The sequence below is a fragment of the Oncorhynchus gorbuscha genome, unplaced genomic scaffold, assembly GCF_021184085.1.
Source record: "Oncorhynchus gorbuscha isolate QuinsamMale2020 ecotype Even-year unplaced genomic scaffold, OgorEven_v1.0 Un_scaffold_7:::fragment_2:::debris, whole genome shotgun sequence".
NCBI classification, from domain to species: Eukaryota; Metazoa; Chordata; class Actinopteri; order Salmoniformes; family Salmonidae; genus Oncorhynchus; species Oncorhynchus gorbuscha.
This window is the reverse complement of record NW_025745508.1, coordinates 9,332-19,377: the sequence shown is the minus strand read 5'-3', so window position 1 is coordinate 19,377 and position 10,046 is coordinate 9,332. Positions and strand designations below refer to the sequence as shown.

At 43.4% G+C, this 10,046-nt stretch overlaps 1 long non-coding RNA gene across 1 annotated transcript; it reads left to right on the top strand.

The window, feature by feature from the left end:
* Positions 1-888: 888 nt before the first annotated feature.
* LOC124019087 lies at positions 889-8,817 on the top strand. The gene is made up of 3 exons (XR_006835737.1): positions 889-1,265; positions 6,874-6,992; positions 8,764-8,817. It is a non-coding gene; the product is annotated as an uncharacterized LOC124019087 (long non-coding RNA).
* Positions 8,818-10,046: the final 1,229 nt, after the last annotated feature.

The window sequence follows — 10,046 nt, the reverse complement described above, 5'->3', positions numbered from 1 at the left end:
TTGATTAAAGAAACATTTCAGAGAAAGAGCACCATCAAATGGCAATGAGAATCCTTCAGAAACTAGAAAAGGGTACATTTTCTGACGAAAATATGTGTGCTTGCATCAGCTTTTACTACATGTGTCAGATACAGTGTATGTATTCTAGTTAGATGAGTTGTAAGTATTGGTCTAGATTAGAGCTAGTCTGGTCCCAGATCTGTTTGTGCTTTTGCCAGCTCCATTGCTGTCACTGTCGAGCCATACATAATTGGCATCAGAACAAAGAGTGACAAGGCGTTGACATGATGGTATGAACAGACTGGCACACAATCTAGTTGGTCTTGATCTATAGTCTTATAGAAGGTCAAAATAAATATTAAGTCTAGGGAGAGGTCAAGTAAGTTGGTCTAGGACTTGACCTGTACTATTAGACTAGTTAGATGTCTAGTTGGTAGAGTTGGTTTTTGGGTGCGGTTGAGTTGGCTTAGACCTAAATCTACGATGAAGTTAGATGGTCTCGTCCAGGGTTTCACAAACTCGGTCCTGGTGCTCCCCCTGGGTTCACAGCTTTTTTTGTTGTTGTTGTTGGGGGAGGCAAGTCCGAGTTTGGGGAAACCCTGGTCTAGTCAAGGTCTGGAAGGTTCTCCCATCTCCACAGATGAACTCTAGAGCTCTGTCAGAGTGACCATCAGGTTCTTGGTCACCTCCCTTGACCAATGCTCTTCTCCCCAATTGCTCAGTTTGGCCAGCTCTATAAAGAGTCTTGATGGTTCCAAACAACCTCAATTTAAGAACGATGGAGGGCACTGTGGGAGGAGGGGGGGGGGCGTCACGTGCGCTAGTTAACTGGCACAGAGTGTCACCAACTAGCCTCCCGCCTGTCGTACTAGTACTAGTAACCAGTAAACGGTGTCCTTCTCCTTCTCTTCTCAACTTTTTCCACGCTGTTCTATTAACGAAGACAGGTGTTTGGCAGGAACCAATGGGATGCTTGGGGCAGGTGTTCCTGTAGATACAGGAATGCCCACATGCAGGAACACCCCTAAATTGCAGGCTGCAGTTGCACACTAATTGTACTGGCTCGGTGAGAGGTTTGCGCTGCTCGAATATAAAATTAAGTATATATTTTTTTAAGATGTATATTTCGCGCACAACATATGCCAATAACGTTATATTAGTTTGAGTATAAGTACCCGGGACTATTTCACGTTCACGCAAGCCTACATCTGAAAGAGACATGATGAGAGACCTTGCATGAAATTAGAGGATCTGCTTGAATAAAGGTAGGTAGCAAATTAATTTAGTGCAACGTTCACGCTTCAGAGTATTGCAAACGCCAGCTTGGTAGTACCTAGCTGGCAAACGTTGACCTAGCTACAGTAGCTAGCTGACGTTAGCGGAACTACACTTTTGGATAAAGTTATCTTGCTAGCTAGCTAAAGCAATATAGACAAGACAAACATATTGTGCTCCGTTATAACTAACTTCGCTATCATTTTAGTTAATGTAATATATGCGCATTTTCACTATGAATAACAAAGCTAGCTAGCCTAGTTGAAATTAGCTGAACTTAGCACACGTAAGCTAGCTAGCAAGTAGGAAAGGTAGCACTAGTCAGCTATTCATCATATAGTTACCAAATGTTACATTTGTCATTGTCTGCTAACTAACCAGTGTGAATAAAGCGGGTTGAGTTAACTAGCTAACGTTCCCACTAACGATGTTAACAGCAACCCTTCGATAGCTAACTGCTAATAGCTTGTTGGCAACATAGCCGGGCCACATAATCACTTGCTGATTTAGGCTTTTTAAGCTAATGGGTATGTAGCCAGCTAACGTTAGCTACTTGTATAAATTGAGACTGACTTTGATATGGGAAGCCTAACTTTACAAAAATGTCTATTCAAACTAAAAAGTAAAGGTTAGCCTAATATTTGTATCCCCTGGCAAGTGTATTCTAGCTAACATACTGTATAATTGAAATGGCTACATTTTAATTAGCTAGACTAGTTAGTCCTTTCATGAGAAATATATAGTTAGTTGAAACTGGCTAATTCTCTACCTACATCTGAGTTCAGCAATGCCCATTACTATTATTTAATGTACATTTGTGGCGTGAATGTATGGAGGGAGGCCTGTGTGCTGGCTATTAGAGAATACAGTAGATGAGTGTTTGTTGCTTCGGGTGTGGAATCAAATATTTTGTCCCACCACCTACTACTGTACATCAAAGTACATTCTTAGTATTCCTCTGTTTACCAGTGGGTGGCGCAATTTCACAATCAGCAACACGTTATTTTCATAAACTGCCTTTAGATTTGATAGTATATGATACAGATATATAGTATGAAATAAACAGACCAGGATATGTCTTTGTTTAGGTACGAAATAGATGTGTGATGCAGGCCTATGTCTAGTCTATACAATCTTGGGAGGCAGACCCTTCATATCCTAATCAGACAGCACTAAAAGTTCTGTAAACACCAGCCCGAGAGTCTTGTAGGAAGTTGAAACAAAAAGGCAATGAATGCTAGATGCTACAGAATCACGGAGTTCACAGGATGTCATCAATACAATACACCAGTAAATAATTTGTGTGTCCTCAATCCTTGCACATCCAGTCTGGCGTCAACCACTATCAACAGGTAGGAGAATAGTCCATAACATTCAGTATCAAGTCTAGTGACCATCAACCCCCAACTTGAGTATCACAAACACTGGAAATCATGTGTATTACAGATAGGGAAAATGTCTAAATATTCAAAACATTCTATTAATTACCCTCAACTGAATATTCATTTTGTATTACACTTTTATATAGAATTTCAAAACATACAGTGAAGCCACTCAACATTTACATTCAGCAGACACTCCCATCCAGAACGACCCACTGGAGCAACCAGGGTCAAGCGGCCCCACCCAGTCGAACAAGGGACCCGCCCTAGCTCCCAACAGCAAGACCACCAACCATCTAAGATGCCCCTACAGTTCCCATTTTTCCAAACAGTGAAATTACTTGACCAACAGAAAATAATATCAAAGATCTGTATATAATGACGAGATGCTTATGTTTATGTCCTAACAATGGGAGTGGTTCTAAGGCAGGGAAGGCAGGCGGACAAGTTTAGGCCCAAAATAAGCCCATAGAAATGCATTGGATTAATTTTGGACTGATTTTGGCGAGAGTGAAACGGATCCTACGCATGCATACAAGGACCGGACATTTTTTAATTAAGAGTTTAATGGAAACATTCAACAATGGTAAGTCTATCGCGTTACAGCCAAAAGGCTATAGCCTATTATTGAACATGCAACTCCTTAAATGCAATGGAAATATGTAGATTTCTGCCTAAATGGGCATACCCAAAGGTAACTGCTATTCATGTGTAATTACGTGATTGTTACATGCAAAAACTTGGTATATTTGAAAAGACATCTGGGAGTTCGTGAGGAAATGATCAGAAGATATGAGTTACATAGTTCAGAGTACACAAGATCAAGCACACAAAATAACAATTTTTTTTATATTGAAAGTCCTATGTCAAGCTACAAGTGAATTATTGATGACAACGTGAACAATATCAGAAAAATAATGGGATTAATAGACCTAACAACTAGAAATGAGCAGAAGTTTTAGTAAGTGGTGTCAGGTGTGGTTATGGGGCGTTTCCAAATCTCTGAGCCAGGTAGCAATAGTTCTCATTACGCATAAAGGTTCTAGGCCGAGGCCTCCCGAGTGGCGCAGTAATCTAAGGCACTGAATCGCAGTGCTTGCTGTGCCACTAGTGATCCTGGTTCGAGTTCTGGCCTTGTCTCAGCCGGCCTCGACCGGGAGACCCATGGGGCGGTGCACAATTGGCCCAGCGTCGACCGGGTTTGGCCGGCAGGGATGTTCTTATCTCATTGCGCACTAGTGACTCCTGTGGCGGCCGGGCGCAATGCACGCTGACACGGTTGCCAGGTGCAGTGTTTCCTCCGACACATTGGTGCGGCTGACTTCCGGGTTAAGCGGGCATTGTGTCAAGAAGCAGTGCAGCTTAGCTGGGTTGTGTTTCGGAGGACACATGGCTCTCAACCTTCGCCTCTCCCGAGTCCGTACGGGAGTTGCAGCGATGGGACAAGACTGTAACTACCAATTGGATATCACAAGATTGGGGAGAAAAGGGGGTAAAAAGAAATGTCTAGGCCTTGCTTTCTTCCACCCAGGTCGTCTGCAAATCCATGGAAACCTTATCTCATTGGCTAAAAGACTGTTAAGTTGCCATAGTAGCCAATCCCCTGTGTAATGGATGCCCACCGCTCGTAAGCAGGCAACATCATATTTTTGATGCGCAAAGATATAGTCACTCGGTGGACATTTGATGTTGCTGTTAAAGACATACATCACCAGATAACATGGGCAATATGCTAGATTTGTTCATACCAACCAAATTATTAATTTTATACCCTCTATGTAGCTATAGCTCAAACACAGACAAAATCTCAGTTTACCTTGTAAGATGTTTGGTGAAAACGTTTTGCAATAAATATTTTGACTCTCGGGGCTGGTGATCAATAATTGTAGGTCACAGGCAGACAAATAAGATATCCTCATGATCTGTGGAATCCAGCCTTTCGGTGTGTATGAACGTATTCCGTGTCACAACGATAACCGGAATGTAGGTAGCAGCCATCTGGAAATGAGGTCATCGGCATGAAGGCACCAATCAATAGCCAAGATTCTCAGCTTTCCGCAGACACCCTGCTTTTGCATATAGGGATTTACCCTTCTCATACCAGACTCAATTGAATAAAACAAATCTCATAGGCTCCCCAAATAAGCATTTTGAGACTTAATGAGGCAGCTAATAATGCACACCTAATGCAAGCAGTTCCATATCATATCTATTTAATATTTGTCAAGTGCTGAATATAATAAGTGTAGACTTTACCGTGAAATGCTTACTTACAAAGCCCTTAACCAACAGTGCAGTTCAAGAAGTTAAGAAAATCTGTACCAAGTAGACTAAAATAAAAAGTAATAAGTAACACTAATAATAATAAGGCTATATACAGGGGGCACCGGTACCCAGTCAGTGTGCGGGGGTACAGGTTCGTTGAGGTCATTTGTACATGTAGGTGGGGGTGAAGTGACTGCATAGATAATAAACAGCGAGTAGCAGCAGTGTACAAAAGGTAGAGCGGAGGGGGTGTCAATGTAAATTGTCCGGTGGCAATTTTATTAATTGTTCAGCAGTTTTATGGCTTGGGGGTAGAAGCTGTTAAGGAGCCTTTTGGTCCTAGACTTGGAGCTCCGGTACCACTTTCCGTGCGGTAGCAGAGAAAACATTCTATGACTTGGGTGACTGGAGTCTCTGACAATTTTATGGGCTTTTCTCTGACACCGCCTATTATATAGGTCCTGGATGGCAGGAAGCTTGGCCCCAGTGATGTACTGGGCTGTTCGCACTACCCTCTGTAGCTCCTTAAGGTCAGATGCCGAGCAGTTGCCATACCCAGGCGGTGATGCAACCGGTCAGGATGCTCTCAATGGTGCAACTGTAGAACCTTTTGAGGATCTGGGAACCCATGCCATATCTTTTCAGTCTCCTGAGGGGGAAATGGGTTTGTCGTGCCCTCTTCGACTGTCTTTGTATGTTTGGACCATGATAGTTCATTGATGTGGACACCTAGGAACTTGAAGCTCTCAACCCGCTCCATTACAGCCCTGTCAATGTTAATGGGGGCCTGTTCGGCCTGCCTTTTCCTTTAGTTGACGATCAGCTCCTTTGTCTTGCTCACATGTTGTTCTGGCACCACACCTGCAGTTCTCTGACCTCCCTATAGGCCGTCTCATCGTTGTCGATGATCGGGCCTACCATTGTTGTGTCGTCAGCAAACTTAATGATGGTGTTGGAGTCGTATTTGGCCACTCAGTCATGGGTGAACAGGGAATATAGGAGGGCACTAAGTGCCCACCGCTGAGGGGCCCCTGTGTTAAGGATCAACGTGGCAGACATGTTGTTGCCTACTCTTACCACCTGGGGGCGGACCATCAGGAAGTCCAGGATCCAGTTGCAGAAGGAGGGGTTTAGTCTCAGAGTCCTTAGCTTAGTGATGAACTTCATGGGCACTATGGTGTTGAATGCTGAGCTGTAGTCAATGAACAGCATCCTCACATCTTTTTGTCCAGGTGAGAAAGGGCAGTGTGGAGTGCAATAGAGATTGCGTCATCTGTGGATCTGTTGGGTCGGTATGAGAATTGGAGTTGGTCTAGGGTGTTCGGGAGGATTTAATTGGTGTGAGCCATGACCAGCCTTTCAAAGCACTACATGGCTACCGACGTGAGTGCCACTGGGCGGTAATCATGTAGGCATGTTACCTTCGCTTCCGGGCACAGGGGCTATGGTGGTCTGCTTGAAACAGGTAGATATTACAGACCCCATCAGGGAGAGGTTGAAAATGTCAGTGAAGGCACTTGACAGTTGGTCTGCGTGTGCTTTGAGTTCACGTCCTGGTAATCCATCTGGCCCTGCGGCTTTGTGAATGTTGACCTGTTTAAAATTTGTGTTCACATCGGCTACCGAGAGCGTTATCACACAGTCATCCAGAACAGCTGGTGCTCTCATGCATGCTTCAGTGTTGCTTACCTCAAGTCTAACATCCATATATTAAAGCTGACAGTCTGCACTTTAACTTCAAAGTCATTATATTATTTCAAATCCAACGTGCTGGACTACAGAGCCAAAACAACAAATGTGTCACTGTCCCAACACTTTTGGAGCTTACTGTAACTATCGCAAACAAATATATGGCATGTTAATATACCTTGCCTAATCAGGGTCTATGTTTGGGATAGGCGATGTAGGATTATTAATATTTTCTATTGCAAACAATGTTCTCTCTATATAGATGGAGCATGGCGGTGTCTATCCAAACAGTGTCTATCCAAACAGTGTCTATCCAAACAGTGTCTATGCAGTGTCCTTTGCTTGGACCCGGATGGTTAAGAGGATGTAAACAGACAGCAGGTGAATGGGTCCAGAGATCTGTGTCTTTTTTTTCTGGTTGCTTATCAAATATAACTGGCTATCTTGGTATAGAATCAGCTTGATCCCCTCTGTCGAAGACGCTTGGACATTTTCAGTGATATTGTTTGCAAACACACCCCCATAAAGAAAATGAGAACTAAAAACAGGCTCAGCCCCTGGTTCGACCGTGATCTTGCAGAGTTACTCCACCTCAAGAATTGCATTTTAGCGGAAGGCTCGGCACACGCATACTCAGGCTGACTGGCTCTCGTTTAAGCAAATGAGAAATAAGTGCACTCGGGCTATCCGGAAGGCCTAAGTTAGTTACTTTAAGGAGAAGTTCTCTCTCTGTGGGTCTAACCCCAAGAAGTTCTGGAAAACGGTTAAAAACCTGGAGAATAAACCCTCCTCACAGCTGCCCATGTCCCTTAAAGTTGAGGATGTGGTTGTTACTGACAAGAAGCACATGGCTGAGCTCTTTAATCACCACTTCATTAAGTCAGGATTCCTATTTGACTCAGCCATGCCTCCTTGCCTGTCCAAAATGTCCTCATCTCCCACCCCTTCTGATGTGATTATCCCTGATGCTTCTCTCTCTTTTTCCCCTGCCTGGCTACAAAGTTTCTCCCTGCAGGCAGTCACTGAGTCCGAGGTGCTAAAGGAGCTCCTTAATTAAACTTGACCCCCCAAAAACATCTGGGTCAGATGTTTAGACCCTTTCTTCTTTAAGGTTGCTGCCCCTATCATCTCCAAGCCTATCTCCAACCTTTTTAACCGGTCTCTCCTTTCTGGGGAGGTTCCCATTTTTAAAAATGTTTTTATTATTTTTATTTCACCTTTTAATATAACCAGGTAGGCATGTTGAGAACAAGTTCTCATTTACAATTGCGTCCAATTGCTTGGAAGGCAGCCACGGTTCGTCCATTATTTAAAGGGGAGATCAAGCTGATCCTAACTGTTATAGGCCTATTTCTATTTTACCCTGTTTATCAAAAGTGTTGGAAAAACATGTTTATAATCAACTGACTGGCTTTCTTGATGTCTATAGTATTCTCTCTGGTATACATACAATCTGGTTTCTGCTCAGCTTATGGATGTGTCACTGCAACCTTAAAGGTCCTCAAGGATGTCACCATTGCCCTTGATTCTAAGAAATGTTGTGCTGCTATTTTTGACTTGGCCAAAGCTTTTGATACAGTGTACCATTCCATTCTTGTGGGCCAGCTAAGGAGTATTGGTGTCTCTGAGGGGTCTTTGCACTGGTTTGCTAACTACCTCAGAGTGTAGTGTATGAAGTCAGAAAATCTGCTTTCTCAGCCACTGCCTGTCACCTAGAGTACCCCAAGGCTCCTCAATCCTAGGCCCCATGCTCTTCTCAATTTACATCAACAACATAGCTCAGGCAGTAGGAAGCTCTCATCAATTTATATGCAGATGATAGTCTTATACTCAGCTGGCCCCTCCCCGGATTTTGTGTTAAATGCTCTACAACAAAGCTTTCTTAGTGTCCAACAAGCTTTCTCTACCCTTAACCTTGTTCTGAACACTTCCAAAACAAAGGTCATGTGATTTGGTAAGAAGAATGCCCCTCCCCACAGGTGTGATTACTACCTCTGAGGGTTTAGAGCTTGAGGTAGTCACCTCGTACAAGTAGTTAGGAGTATGGCTAGACTGGGTACACTGTCCTTCTCTCAGCACATATCAAAGCTGAAGGCCAAAGTTGAATCTAGCCTTGGTTTCCTCTATTGTAATCACTCCTCTTTCAACACAGCTGCCAAACTAACCTGGATTCAGATGACCATCCTACCCATGCTAGATTACGGAGACATAATTTATAGATCTACAGGTAAGGGTGCTCTCGAGCGGCTAGATGTTCTTTACCATTCGGCCATCAGATTTGCCACCAATGCTCCTTATAGGACACATCACTGCACTCTACTCCTCTGTAAGCAGGTCATCTCTGTATACCTGTCACAAGACCCACTTGTTGATGCTTATTTATAAAACCCTCTTAGGCCTCACTTCCCCCTCTTAGGCCTCACTTCCCCCTCTTAGGCCCCACTCCCCCCTATCTGAGATACCTACTGCAGCCCTCATCCTTCACATACAACACCCGTTCTGCAAGTCACATTCTGTTAACGGTCCCCAAAGTGCACACGTCCCTGAGTCTCTCACCTTTTCAGTTCGCTGCAGCTAGCAACTGGAACGGGCTGCAACAAACACTCACACTGAACAGTTGTATCGCAATCTCTTCATTCAAAGACTCAATCATGGACACTCTCTTACTGACAGTTGTGGCTGCTTTGTGTGACGTATTGTTGTTTCTACCTTTTGGCCCTTTGCGCTGTTGTGTCTGTGCCCAATAATGTTTGTACCATGTTTTGTGCTGCTACCATGTTGTGGTGCTGCCATGCTGTGTTGTCATGTTTTGCTGCCTTGCTATGTTGTCTTAGGTCCCTCTTTATGTAGTGTTGTCTCGTCATGATGTGTGTGTGTGTGTGTGTTGTCTCATATATGAGGTAGCGATTATTGGAGGGCCAAAAAAGCTGATGCCGATTTTATAAATAAATAATAAAAACATGTATTTGTAATAATGACAATTACAACAATACTGAATGAACACTTATTTTAACTTAATACATCAATAAAATAAATTTAGCCTCAAGTAAATAATGAAACATGTTCAATTTGGTTTAAATAATGCAAAAACAAAGTGTTGGAGAAGAAAGTAAGTGCAATATGTGCCATGTAAGAAAGCTAATGTTTCAGTTCCTTGCTCCATAACATGAGAACATATGAAAGCTGGTGGTTCCTTTTAACATGAGTCTTCAATATTCCCAGGTAAGAAGTTTTAGGTTGTAGTAATTGGATGTTCTTATAGGCACTTTAGTATTGCCAGTGTAACAGTATAGCTTCCGCCCCTCTCCTCGCTCCTCCCTGGGCACGAACAAGCAATGCATCGACACCAGCCACCATCGAAGCAGTGTTACCCATGCAGAGCAAGGGGACGAACCACCCCAAGGCTCAGAGCGAGTGAAGTTTGAAAGGCTATTA